Genomic DNA, 14,045 nt, shown 5'->3' on the forward strand with positions numbered 1-14,045 from the left:
CCTCTTTTCACTTTTAAATGCTAAATGCAATTTATGATGAAAAACTTTGGCCTATGAACTTAACCTGATTAACCTACTTACTGACCGCTGCCATACATGCTGCCTGTCATCGTTTCATTTAATGTTAACAATGCAAAAGTTATTAATGGAACACTGCAACATTTGTAACTGCAGATGTAATTTTATACAGTTGTTATAACATTACGGTGAAGCAATGGAGAATAGACCAACCAAAGTCATTAAAAAAAGTTTTTGGGGGTCAAAAAGTCAACAGGCTTTCATTAATTAGTTATTACCATTTTAAAACATTAATATATTAATATTAATAAATAATTATACAGAAATATTTGTTATAAATGTTTGCCAGACAGTGTAGCAGCAGCCCAGTCTGGAAAGACTCAAACGCTCCACGGATCATTGCCGTTGCATATTATGAACATCTGATATTTATTCTGTGTTGTCATGTTTACAGAGCAAACAGCCGGTTGTTTTTGATGTGTTTTGCACAGAGTCCCAGGAGGCGGCCGGCAGACAGACGTGTCTGTGTTCTTGCACAATGACACAGGATGGGTAGATCACATAGCGTCTGAAGTTTCAGCCAGGAAATGTTGTCATCGTCTGCAGGGAGTGAGACTTTGTCGCCTCTGCCATCACAGCTCTGCATCCTCCTCCATGGGAAAATGGGGTAACTGTTTGATATGAATTATCAGCTTAACATTAATCCACTGGCCAGTTCTGTGTGTGCAAGTGTGGTCTGTCAAAGTCTAACTGGGAGGAACTCAAAGGAAATTGGTTATATTGGAAATATAACCAAAGGGGTCAAGACACGGCCAAAGTGCAATCTGCTATGGAATCCAAATCAAGCTTTCCAGTAAGTCCATCTGATCTGATACTGTTGATGTTTCATTCTCTGAAAAACTAAACCAACACAACACCTTAGTTACTTTTCTATCTATTCACTTCAGTCTACCTCAGAACAGTCAGAGTTCAGATGATCAAATTCATGAGTAACAAGAAACTGAATTAGAAAAATTCCATACAGGCCAACAAGGAAAAAACAAATTTACTCAGCATCTATTTTATTCAGGGGTGTTACTGCTTTTCCATCTGCCTCACTTCTTCCAAAGTGCTCCAAGTCATTGACTCATTTTCAAATTTCTTATATCCCTCTGGCCGCTGGCAGCCCTGGATGTGTCCTCAAGAAAAGTTTGGCCAGGGGAATGTAAGCAGAGGTGGGTAAAGTAGCCAAAAATTGTACTCAAGTAAGAGTAACGTTACTTCAAAATAATACCACTCAAGTAGAAGTAAAAAGTAGTCATCCAAAAAATTACTCAAGTAAGAGTAAAAAAGTATTTGGTAAAAAGACTACTCAATTACTGAGTAACTGTTTGTAATGTCCGATTTATTTTTTAGAAATGATGTGATCAGACAGACAAAAATATAAAATAATGTGCAAATTCTGGTATTTCCAAATAATAAAATTTTAAAAAATAGCAAAAATAAACATCTTTACACAATGACAAGTAAAAGCACAAGAAACACAAATGTCCAAATCTCAGTTTTTCACAACATAAAGCTTTTGAAACAAATACCTGTAGTAAGTGTTAAGGGAAGGGGTCAGAGAACCCAGGCACAGATAGTGGCAGACAGGTGGTCCAAGGGAAAGAGGTTTTTATTTTAACAAAACAGGAACTAAACCAATACAGAAAATGGGTAACCGAACAGGGGGGAAACTAAACCAAATCTATACTAAATAAGTCACACTACTAAAACCAACACCAAGATTACAAAAACGGAAGTCTACAAAACTAAAGTGGTTTAACAACACTAAGCTAAGAGGGGTACTCAAGATGGGGAAACTGACAACCGAAGGGAAAACAGGCTGGGGAAAATCCATGAACAGACAGGAACACAACAGAGTCCAAGAGGGGGGAAATCCAGGAGGGGGAAAGCAGCAGAGTCCAGGGGGCTGAAGCAGTCCAGAAGTGGCAGGCTTGGTGGGGAACAGTATCTATGATCCGACGGGGACTGAGAGAAAGAGCAGGGTTTAAATAGCGAACAGGTGATATTGTGGGCTGGTGAGCTGATTACTGCAAAGTGAGTCACCTGCAGTAATCAGCTGAGTGTAGACAGGTGAGCAGGGAGAGCAAGACACAGGGACGAGAGAGACAAGAGGGAAAGAGATGACAGACAGAGGGAGCCAAAGGGACAGGTCAAAATAGATGCAGAAAAACCGGGAGGAAGAAAGAAAGAGGGAGAAGGAACTGGGGCAGGAGCAGAATCATAACAGTAAGGTAACATGCTAATGTTGTCGGACTCCGAAGCAAGATCAAATTTCTCTCCCGTTTTTTTCATTCCAAGTCTGCTACGTGTATAGTTTGTGCCACTATGCTGCCACAGTTCGTATGTGGTCATGTGACTGCAGAGCGACGTCTGGTGAAACGGAGTCACGTGATTATTGTTGCTTCGTCTGATTAGTGAAACAGTCATGTGGTAGATCCACTGGGGACATCTCTCTGGCAAAATAAAGCATATCTAATGTGGTAAATAAAAAAAGTAACGAGTCGAGTGTAGCCCAGTGTAACGGAGTAAGAGTAGCGTTACTTATTCAGAAATCTACTCAGGTAAAAGTAAGAAGTATGACAGAGTGAAACTACTTTCAGAAGTACTTTTTTTTCCAAAAAATTACTCAAGTAAATGTAACTCGTTACTACCCACCTCTGAACATAGGTGTCAGCAAGATTCTCTTTAATGACTGAAGCTCCATGTCCTAAGGTCTGCATTTCTTTTTTTTTTTGTTGTTGTTTTAAAGGTTTTTTTTTGGTGTTTATTATAGTGCATACCAGAGAGAGAGACAGAAAACATGGGGAGAAGAGTGGGGGAAAGATATGCAGTAAATTGCTGTGGGTCGGACTTGAACCCATGACCGCTGTGTTGGGGACTATAGCCCCTGTTTATGGGTATTGGTCAACCTGTTGAGCTACAGGGGTGCCCACGGTCTGCATTTCTAACTACAACACAGGCAAATTTTACAGTGGTGTCAAGGGGAACAAAAGAGTAATGTGTTAAAATTTCTAATTTTTTTGTTACTGATGATCAGAATCATGTCTTTACCAAATACAAAAATCGGATCCACCAACTTAGTTCCTAAACCACAATTATTTTTAGATGCAAAACAGTCAAATCTAACTGAAAAAAAAAAAAAAACTAACAGTAGAAAAAAATAAAACCTCTTCCATTTTATGTATGGTGTAACAGTGGTATTTAACTGCAGGAGATGGCAAATCAAGTCACTGTTACACATTTAAAAAAAAAAACAGATGCCAGATTTTCAGCAAGTCCAGAAAAGAGAATTCTGCTTTCTGTAGTTCACAGATAAACATAAGATTCCTTTGTGTTTTCTCTTCAATCTCTACACAAGGTTCCCAAACTCATTTTATGTAAAGAAACTGAGTGTACACCATCTAACATGCCCACCTGTAATGTATAATTTCTGATCTTAACTTCTATCCAACTGGGCCACTGCTGCGTTGAGCAATGTTGTCGACAAAATATAAAAAAATCTGGCACTCTTCCAACAAACTGGACAGGGAGAATTGACAGGGTTGACAAAAACAGAGGCCTTCAGGGCAAAATGTGTTGGTTGCATGTGACAAGCATGAGAATATTCCACTTTCCCATTTTTGTATGTAAGCCCTCCAGAAAAGCAACAGTTTCTGTCACATTCCTGATGAGTACATTACTTTTGTCTGTGAGGCATGTTCACAGTGTGTAACAAGCAAATGACTACATGATGTATCTGTGTATGTGCAGTGGGGCACACAATGTAGTGCTCTTTTCATATATGTGGATGGAGAGTAAGTCCAAAACGTCGCAGCAGTAGACACATCGTCTATCATTGCAATCATCAGCAAAAGGGTTATTAATACAGACACTCAAATCATTAGTGGCCTTCTGCTAAACAATTTCTAATTGCTTGAAACATTTTTAGCATAAGCAATATATGTGTTAAATGGTATCTATGAAATTTTTGCTTGATATATCAAGTACTTTGAGACATTTTTCAAATACAATTGTCAGTCGATCCTCTTTCAGCTTGTTACTTCAAACATTTAAATTCGAAGCAATGTTTGGAGGACTATATCCCATTAACTATTCAGTCCCTCCAGGATTTCATGGGTGTTTTTCAAGATTGTTGTGGCCTAAAATGCCTGAATTCATGGCAGCTTTTGTAAAAAAAAATTGCGATGTAAGTTGCAATGTTTGCAGCATATTTGTGGCGATGAAATTGCAGGAGATGGTGACAATTGCTAAAAAGATGCATTTTTTTCAGCTTTTAGAACATGTTTCAACATTTTGATTGACAATACTTATTTCGAAATGAATTCTTTAAGATGCTCCAACCCATTTACACAAAAGCTTGAATACAACGGAGGGAAATTAGCAGCAGCCAGATACTGGTTTAACATGAAGTGGTTGGTAGATTTAAGGCACAAAATGATAGTTTACTATTGAATGAATCCCATTTGGACATACCCGTCAGTGGCAATTTCATATTGTAGCACACGGGTATTCACACACACGCTCACAGCTTGTCATGTCAATAATCAAGAAAAGCACTCAAACAGTACTCTGCCAAGACTGTTCATTCCCTGACCTTGCGCTGAACACAGGTGTGTGCTATGCATGTATATGTTATGTAGGGATACCTAATCACCTGACCTAAATATGTAGCGGGAATTGATGGGACTCAGAAACACCCCCACAATTTAATCATTTGTTCCTTGCATCATTTTCAGTAAGTCCACAGTTGTGGATTTGTAGTAGGATCGCAATCATGTGATCGCCTGCAGGCCGCTGTTCATTTGCCATGGTTTTTTAATCAGACGCCATGTCGCTAACTCAATGGGAAATCCTTAACAAATTCATGGATCCATACCATAAGCCGCATCAATGCCAAAATCTAATCACTTGGTCCTTGTGTCATTTCTGTCCCTGAAATTTCATCCATTCATTACTTGTGTTTTTTATGGCCTCATCATCAAGAACAGATGATTCCTTTATCCTTAATTATGCTTATGTATGTAATGTGCTAGTGCGTGTGCATTTTTCACATTGCCTTTCTTAAGGATAGGTAATCAGAAATTATCAATAGCTATCTATATTGAATTGAAAGGAAAATTGAAACAAAAAGTCCCTGGTCATTTGCCACTGATAAGTGCTATACTGTTATTTCTGCAACTACTACTTATGTATACTTTAAGGTTTTTTGGGGGGGCAGGGACTATCTGGCACTATCTCTGTTGCTGTAACACTGCAAATGTCCCCACTGTGGGATTAACAAAAGGCTTATCTTATCCTATCTTTCTTGGCAAATAAGACAACAACAGAAACACACACGCACTACACCGACAGAACTTAAATTTGTCTCCATCAAGCAAAGCATTCAGACACATTTTTAGAGTGTTGTAAGTGGAAAACTAAGACTTCCTCAATTCTGTAAACCAGTCTAACAGTGAAACCAGGACTTAGAGGTCACAACGTCATGTACTTAAAGGAGAAGTTGGGATTCTCTCCTTGCGTTTCCTTGCGAGAGGACAGGATGGGTTAAGGGAGCCACTAGTTAACCCCAGCTGACAGAGAGAGATGAGTAGGAGAGACGAATGCGGCAGTGATGGAGGGTCCTCTCCTCCTCCTAATACAACAGAGAGGGGAAACCAAACGATGTTAAATCACCTTCAATGCCTGCCTCTCACACAGAGCCAAGACTTCACATTTGGCCGTTAAAGTGGCTGCTGCAAAGTAGCGGGGCCTGTTTCCAAGACGCTCATTTGACAAACATTGGGGTTTATGGTGGTTGTGCAGCGCAGAGCTTGAGTGAGCCATTTGTGTTTTATTCAATCTGCTTAACCAGCTGACGGAGGTTGTAAAGGCTGGCAGCCACATTGAGTGGAAGCAATATTGATGACAGTGTCGTAAATAAAACTGCTGATGACACGGAAATATTGATGGGGACACGGGTACCTGTGAATGTGAAGCAAGGCGGTGTCACCTCAGTGCTTCTTATGCAGCTTCCTGAGGTATCTGAACCACATAAAGAAGATGACTGCCTCCCTTTCACCTTCACACACCAATCGATTAAATTTTGCTTGCTCATATACGCCCAGAAAGCTCAAGGCTCACTTTTTGCCATAGTTTGCTCTGAAACTAAATTGGAGTACTTTCTTGAATAAATGCTTTGTAATTGATATTGGAACCACTGAAATGGAAGGTTTGCACTGCGGCAGGGACATCTCCCGCTGCTCGTCTCATAGCTTGGCTAATGCAGCCAATATGCAGCCATTTACTTTCACATTTGCTTTGCAGATCTTAGCAGCAACAATTTGTTCTACATGAATCATTCATTCACTCCAGGGCTTGTGTGGTGTGAAGAGTGAAGGGAAGAATGCGTGTCGGAGTGCGTGAATAAAACGCACAGCGGCTAGGATTTAGGTGGATGTTGCAACAACGCCACCCAGGGGAGTTTCAGCCCTGGGACGTTCTATTCAATATGATCACCCAAGGATCATTTAAACACTCTCAAGGCACACACAGGTTCGTAATCACGTCTGTGTTCCAAAAAAGAATAATATCTTTATTTAATTACAACATTAATTATTATAGCTAAGGGTCAAGGCCGCCAGGTTAAAATAGGAGAGTAGAAGCACTCAACTTAAATATTAAAGGGATAGGTCGGCTTACCATGGCGGCAGGCAAAAATCTGAAAATCAAAAGAGGAAAGGGGTCCAAAAATAATCCCACACCTGTGAGACGACACACCAACGACAAAGGGGACTCGTGAAACCACCACCAGGGATTGGACTGCCGCTGAGGCTCACCGAACCTGCACAAAAGAAATTATTAGTACTTCTAACTTAACAGAGGCCTGGTGACCAGACCGATACACATGATCTGTCATAAAACTCTCTCACACACACACACACACACTCACGCCACAGAACAATGGTTAAAACACATATACAATATGATGCTAGGGCTTTAGCGCTGAAAGTGCAGTGCAATAAAACTAGTACGCCGAAGCAAAGAGCCGCAGAGAGAGCAAGCCAACACAACAAGTCGACAAGGGAGCCGAACAGAGAGCCCACAAAAGAAAAGAGCCGAAACAGCTGTAGGAAAAAGAGCCGAAACAGCCGTAAGAAAAAGAGCCGAAACAGCAGCCAGTCCAGGGAAGCGGTGGCGTCCGACAGGCCACACGTTTAGCTGCAGCCCGATTAGCCGTGGCGCAGCGTGACAGCAAGCAGCCGGAGGAGATCCACCAACAACCGCAGCAGTTATGCCCACCGACACGGACACACCCACGGCACGCTGAGCGGAGCGACCCGTCTCCCAGCATCACAGCCGTTGCTGTACCAGTGGTATTACATGCGCCCCGATCTACCACATCAGATACAGCACACCCGGCTGCAGTCACCTCCACGAGGAAAGCTCAGAGTGGAAAGCATGAAACTGAGGTAAAGCCACCCACCTGTGTATATATAAAGCGGCGCCGGATGCCGCCCCGCTGTCACAGCGGCGATTGAATTGGCACAGTGCCGTACAGCGGCCAGGAGGGAGAAACCATCTGGCTACACTTGGTTTTAACAACACAGTTTCAGCTTATGCCTGTACAGTGGCGTGCACAGATAGACACCAGGTGGTGCTAGAGCACCTGCCCCTTGGTCAGTATCGAGCAGGTGCCCTCCGTGTCTCAGCTTTAAAAAAAATTTATATATATCGTTTATATATGTGCATTTCCTCCTTTGCTGAGTAAATCAAATGTTAATGTTTTTTTCCATAATGTCCCTGAACGCACCTCGAGTGCCATGTTTTTCTCTATAGCTGCACAGTTTGTTGACTAGTTTCTCCCGTGCACATGTTCGGACTGAATGCATGTTGCATTTTTCCTTTACTTGCTGTGTGTGAATGACCAAAGGTGATTGGTCTTGTGTTCTTCCAGTGTAGAGTGTTCACTGTTCATTGTTACCTGTTGATCTTTATTGATACTTTATGTGACGGGCATTAGGTTAGCTTTTAGCCTATCACATTGTCGATTGTCAGCGCGTGTCTGGTTGCGTTGCTAATGTTATGTGAGTTATTAGGATTGAAATCCTAAGCCATACACAATATTTTACAGTTTATGCTATTTTGTTTATGTGCATTTTATGTTATTTCTCAGTATAATTATTATTATTTGGGGCTGTACTTAAGGCAAATGTGTCACTAATTTCTTATTCCTGTTTGTAATATTTCAGAACCACAGTGCAGCACAACACAGCTATCCACAGCTATCACAGCTATCTGCCACAGCTGTCTATAGTACAACAGCCTTTTGAGATATTCAGCAATAAATACCAATAACCTGGAAAGTCTGGCTGCCTGTTCTCTAACCTCATACCATGGCCACTCTGAAACCACCCACCTGGAGACCCTCTCTCCTTTTTAGCCTGCCTGCTTCACAAGCTCGACGCTACCCATAATAATAATAATCAATTAATTGACATAATGTGATGACGATGACCACACAACCAATGTTATTTGGTGAATTGGTACAGCATAGGATCAGTATACTATAACTGAATATTTAATTTGTGTAGGTTTATTATTAGCCTACATTAGGTCTCTACCTAATGTAGGCTAATAACACTTGCTGTGACTTATTTACTAAATGACACACAAAAAAGTAGCTTTCTGCCTTGTAGCCTAATGTCAGGAATCAGTCTTGATATTGTCAATCTCTTTCAATTTACCAATTGCAGCATGCCCAGAAGGGAAAGGATCGAGAGAGACAAAGAAAGGGAGCTACATATCATTTACAATGTTAAGATACAATGTTTTATTGGCCCTTTGTGTGTTTTTTTTAAGATGTAAAATAAATGCCGTTACAGACAATGTGTTCCTGGTTTTTTTATTTTGTCAAATCTCACACTGTTATATTAAGGCAGCCAGGAGTTTTACACGCCGCGCAAGGTGCCCTTTTTTTCCACTGAGCACCTGCCCCCCAAAATGTCTGTGCATGCCACTGTGCCTGTATATAGATGTGCATCTGAAGCAAAGGAATTTAAAAGTGCTTGAACAAGAAAAAGGGAAACATGGGTCTTAAAGTTTCAAAAAATGAAAAGTTGACAAAGTAATTGCAAACTGATTTCAGGCCAGGCATTTGCCACGCATTCTGACAGGCTTTTAACCAGTTTCCCTGTCCTTGTGCTTGTTTAATGTCTTTTCCTGCAATGTCATTGTAAGACAAGCACACATACATGTGCATTGCAGTCACTGTGTTCCATTAACTGACAAGTTATTTCAAAGAAAAGCTGCTTATAAGAAGGTTAGGAAAGTGTTCTCTTTGCCCTCAAAACTCAGACATTATGACAACAGAATAAAAGGCACATTTTATTCATACAGAGTCTACAAAAAGAAGTGAAACTGTTTTCTTGAATAGTAGCAATGTGCAAACTTGCATTGACCCCTGATGGCTTGTTTAAATGCTGCACACAACTGCAGAGATAGACGGGGTAATGAATGGGCCACTCGGTAATTTTTCAACACCGCTCTTTCTTTCAAGCCTCAGGGCATTATTACTTTCAGTGCTAATTTAGCTTCCCTTTTCCCCAGCCTCTCTAAACCAATCACTCAAATGTTCTGTATAGTAATCAGCCGAAATGAGTCACGGTGCATCTCTATACCTGCCGCAGTGCAAACTGGGCCTGTTTTGTTGAGGAAAGTGCGTAAAAAATGGATTTCTTTTTTCATCTTGCTTATGAGTGCTCCGGTGAGATCAGCACTGCATGTGGGCGTTGAAGCCAGGAATGTGTAGAATTACAGTCTGGCTATGCACAGTTTTGCTCTGCATCGCAGTTGTGAAATCAGTCAATCCAGGAAATAGCTGCAAGCTTTTGGGTTTTGAGCATCATAGGAAGATTTGGCTACAACTTTCATCTCGACTCCCCCGCTTCCATCCCAGGTAAAGCCCTCCCTGAGCCCGTGGCACTCGCAGCAGAAACAAACCAGGGCTCCAGTGTGTTTATCCCGAACACAACAAACAGGTTCAATGTAACAAGGTCTCTCACCATGTTTCTGCTCTGCTCTTGCTAGCTGTTGGTGAAGAGATCAAGAGGTTTGCAGGTTCCTTTACAGGGGGAAAAAAAAGCCTTGAATACCGCAAGGAAATCACTGCATGGATTATGAAAATGACTAAAATGAACCCAATTATACACTGTCTACACTGTGTTTACTACTCAAAGCAAGGTTTCTATAGTTTTAGCCTGTGGTTGTTTAAAAAGTGAGGAGATTCCTGCCAGCTTTCACCTCTTCAAAACCACATTTTGAAGATTAAGATTCAAGATTTGGGGTTATGACTGAATCAGGACCAGATATTGCTTTTGAGCTGCAACTAATTATTTGGATGACCGATTGTTCTCCCAATTATTTCTTGATTAATTCATCTGTCAGTACAATAATATTGTGGGAGAATATGGCATTCATAATGTCAGACCAACACTTATGCAAATCAAATCATATATGACAAGCAAAAGCAGCAAATTGTCACATTCAGATTTTTGCTTGCAAATTATTAATTATGGAAATGACCAATTATGTCAAAGCCCTGATGAGAGAGGATGCAGAGCAGCTGCAGGACATACGCAGCTGCAGCTCATCTCTCATCTGCTCTGCAATAAAGACCGGCGCCACGTGCAGTGCAGCGCCGGATCATTTCCTTTTGTTGTTGTCTCCAGTCTCAGAGACACGGTTTGAGACTGAGCCGACAACGCAGCCTGCTTTTCCCCCAGCCGTCCTCAAGAGGTGAGGATGTGGACCCCTGCAGGGGTCCCTGCCGAATGGAATGGAATGTTTAACATCAGCATGAAACTGATCCTGCTAAACATCAGCATATTGAGGATGAGATGATATAGAAACTGAGAAATACAGGAAGGTGGACAAAATAAAGAAACCACTTGTATGGTATTGTACACATTCATCCTCCTAATGTTTGATAATTATTAGACTTTTTAGGGCACTGTTGAGTCCAATGTTTAATTTTCAAGCAAAAAGGTTCTGATCAGACCACGTCCATGTAAAGTCTTCTGATGTGAAAAAAAACTTTTGAAACAATCACTGCTAGTATCCATATAATTGAGAGGAGGGAACGTGTTGAGCTACACATGCATGCACTAAATGCTTTTAGTATGTACGGTTAGGTTTCTCATTTGAATTCAGAGTTTGATCCACTTTATTCAGGTGCCAGCAGCCTCAAAGGAAAGCATGCATTAAGTTATGGAGATGTTGTCCCTTTCCTGGTATTCGGTATCAAAGACAGCTTTGCAGAGCTCCAAAAAGAAAAACTTTCCATAATAATGCTTTTCTCAATGTCAATGGGTCACTGAATGAAGTCTCCTCAGCTTTACCTGCAAGTCAGTCAACTCACAGCAGAAAAGTCCAAGTTGAGTATTAATCCTGGCAACTGAAGCCCAGCTCAAGTTATGATGGTCTTTGTCCAAAAAGGTTTTAACCCTGTCTCATCATGAACATATACAACAAGGAAATATAATCAGGAAAACACTGATCTTCATTTTTTTTTATTAAAGGAAAAGTAGTATACCATGGGTTTTAGGCACTGTTCATGTATAACTTCATCCACCCTATTCATCTCATTCTGTCCCAGTTAAATCTCCAGAAGCTTTGTGCTTGAAACAATGTACAATATGCAGTGAAATCTGTTTCATTGAGTGCTGGCCCAAAGGAGTCTACTGAGGAAAGAAAGGGCAATTTCATTTGCCATTTTCTTCTCACCAGCACAGATTTTAAAGACCCTATGGAGTGCTTTTTGGTTGGGTTTCTTTCTTTTTGTTTCTTTTCAGTATTCGTCACACTCACACATTAACACAAAACACGTCACACATCCGTCGGTCATCTCTCAGATCTCACTGCAGCTCTCAGACATCAACTTCAGGCTGCCGACGGTTAACTGCAGCTGTGAAATCCGGTGCCCTTTTGTTGAACCACAGGAAAAAGGGATGGGTTAATGAAACCACTGACCCAGCCTGGACACTCATCGACATGCTGCACCTCTAATTTTCTGTCCAGTGGGGCCACACAGGCAAAACTCAAGTTTGAAGATGACCACAAAGCCAACATTTCGGTGACTTTTTGTCATTTTCCTCTCAACAGAGAGACACACATTCATAATTGCAGTCTGTCAACTCACATGGCATGGACAATAATGTTGAAGGACTATTGGTTGGTGTCAGGGTTTTGACCCTAAATATGCAGCACTCATCACAGCCAAGACTGCAGAGAAAAACATGGACTGAGATTGTTATTTTACTTGGGCTTGGAGGCAGGATTGTATCTATTTAGGCCAGGGAGTTTCTAATGAATTCATACTATAACAGTCTGCATATTTAAAAAGAATGGTCAATGTGATCCACCAATACTAAAGATTAACACAAGTTCAGTGACAACAATGTATGACTGCATAATGCTTTGGGTCTCTTTTTCTGTTACTGGTTAGTAAAAAGAGCAACCACATCTGTGCACAAGGCTGCAAATATTAAAAAAAAAAAAAAAAGAACATCAAATAATATAAAAGAAGTATCTGTCAACATCAAAATAAAGAAAACCCGAGACTCCACTGTTCAGCTAGCAAACAAACTGACCCATTGTCGAGCAAACCAACTCTGTTAAACACGACTTAACTATTGGTTCACTTCAAAAAACTATCAAATAAGGCTACTTTTAATACAGGTCCAACAGAGTGACAGAACTCAACACATGAACTCACCTGCAAGCTAAATATGCAACGTTTCCAACATTGAAAAGCCTTAAAGCAGCAAGCTTTATGTAGAATCATTTTTTAACGTGCTTACATTATCCTAGATGTTTCAAACATGGCTCAAACACAGAGAAATCCACAATTTCATTCAGACTAAAGCCCTATTCGCATTGGATTAGTATGACCTGGGGATCTCTGGTAATTTGTGAATTACCCCAGGACGTCTGTGTTTCTTGCAGTGCATTTCCACGGGATAAGCGAAGTCTGTATTTTACTCAAATTTTCGGACATTACAGCCCGGATATGATATCAAATCTGTGCAGGTTGCAACGTCTGCCTTTGTCACATCCATGTGCAAAGTGGTCGGCCGCTACACGCAAAAAAATACACCGATCGAGTGAATAAACTTTAAAAACATTAAAAGCCTATGTAGCAACAACGCTATTGTTAGGGTGTCGTTAAGTTTGGCCACAAAAACCACTTGGTTAGGTTTATGGAAAGCTTGTGGTTCGGGTGAAAATGACCACTTTTAACGCGGTATGTAGTTGCCATTTTCAACAATAAATATGTCAAAGCAGCAACGTGACTTGAGAACAGCGGGCAGCATTGTCGGGATAACGGGCCGTCAGGGCGTTTGTATTCAGTCTGTTGAAAGATAGGCCTAGAAAAATGTTTCTTACCACATGCTGCTACGCATGTCATCCATCTCTATATCCTTCCAGATCTCCCTCTTCTTGTTGATCTGATTTTGCCGTTTCTCTAAATGGTCCATGGGCCTGTTGTGTGTAGGCTCACTCCTGCATTTGCTCCTAAAATGCTGTCAATAATTTCCACCGCAGCCTCCATAATTCAACCGAGAAAGATGTAGAAAAAGATGCGCAATAAAAAAAAAAAAACAACTAAACCCCCCCCCCAATCACCGAGATGTAGGTCATTTGCGGGGGAATTATTACTTTACAAATTACCGACATGGTGCATTCGCACGGGATTAAGATCACCGACCTCCTCCGCAATTATTACGAATCGCCAGAGGTCCCCAGGTAATACTAATCCCGTGCGAATAGGGCTTAACAGTATATTCCATTCTGGTTGCCTGTCAATGGTGTCTTATCTCCTTTACCACCTGTAGCCAGGGAAAAATGATGATAAATAAGAGAATGCAAAAGAAAAAGGAGTCAGCAAACTAGCTAGCCACTTTTGATTTTTTTCATTCTATGCTAGCTTTTGTAACTGTACAGGT

At 41.0% G+C, this 14,045-nt stretch overlaps 1 long non-coding RNA gene across 1 annotated transcript; it reads right to left on the reverse strand.

Moving 5' to 3' along the window:
• Positions 1-1,385: 1,385 nt before the first annotated feature.
• On the reverse strand, positions 1,386-7,669 carry LOC118470605 (uncharacterized). Its single transcript, XR_008603150.1, has 2 exons — positions 7,526-7,669; positions 1,386-6,883 (listed from the first exon to the last, which is right to left on the reverse strand). It is a non-coding gene; the product is annotated as an uncharacterized LOC118470605 (long non-coding RNA).
• Positions 7,670-14,045: the final 6,376 nt, after the last annotated feature.

This window comes from Amphiprion ocellaris, chromosome 11, assembly GCF_022539595.1.
Source record: "Amphiprion ocellaris isolate individual 3 ecotype Okinawa chromosome 11, ASM2253959v1, whole genome shotgun sequence".
Classification (NCBI taxonomy): domain Eukaryota; kingdom Metazoa; phylum Chordata; class Actinopteri; family Pomacentridae; genus Amphiprion; species Amphiprion ocellaris.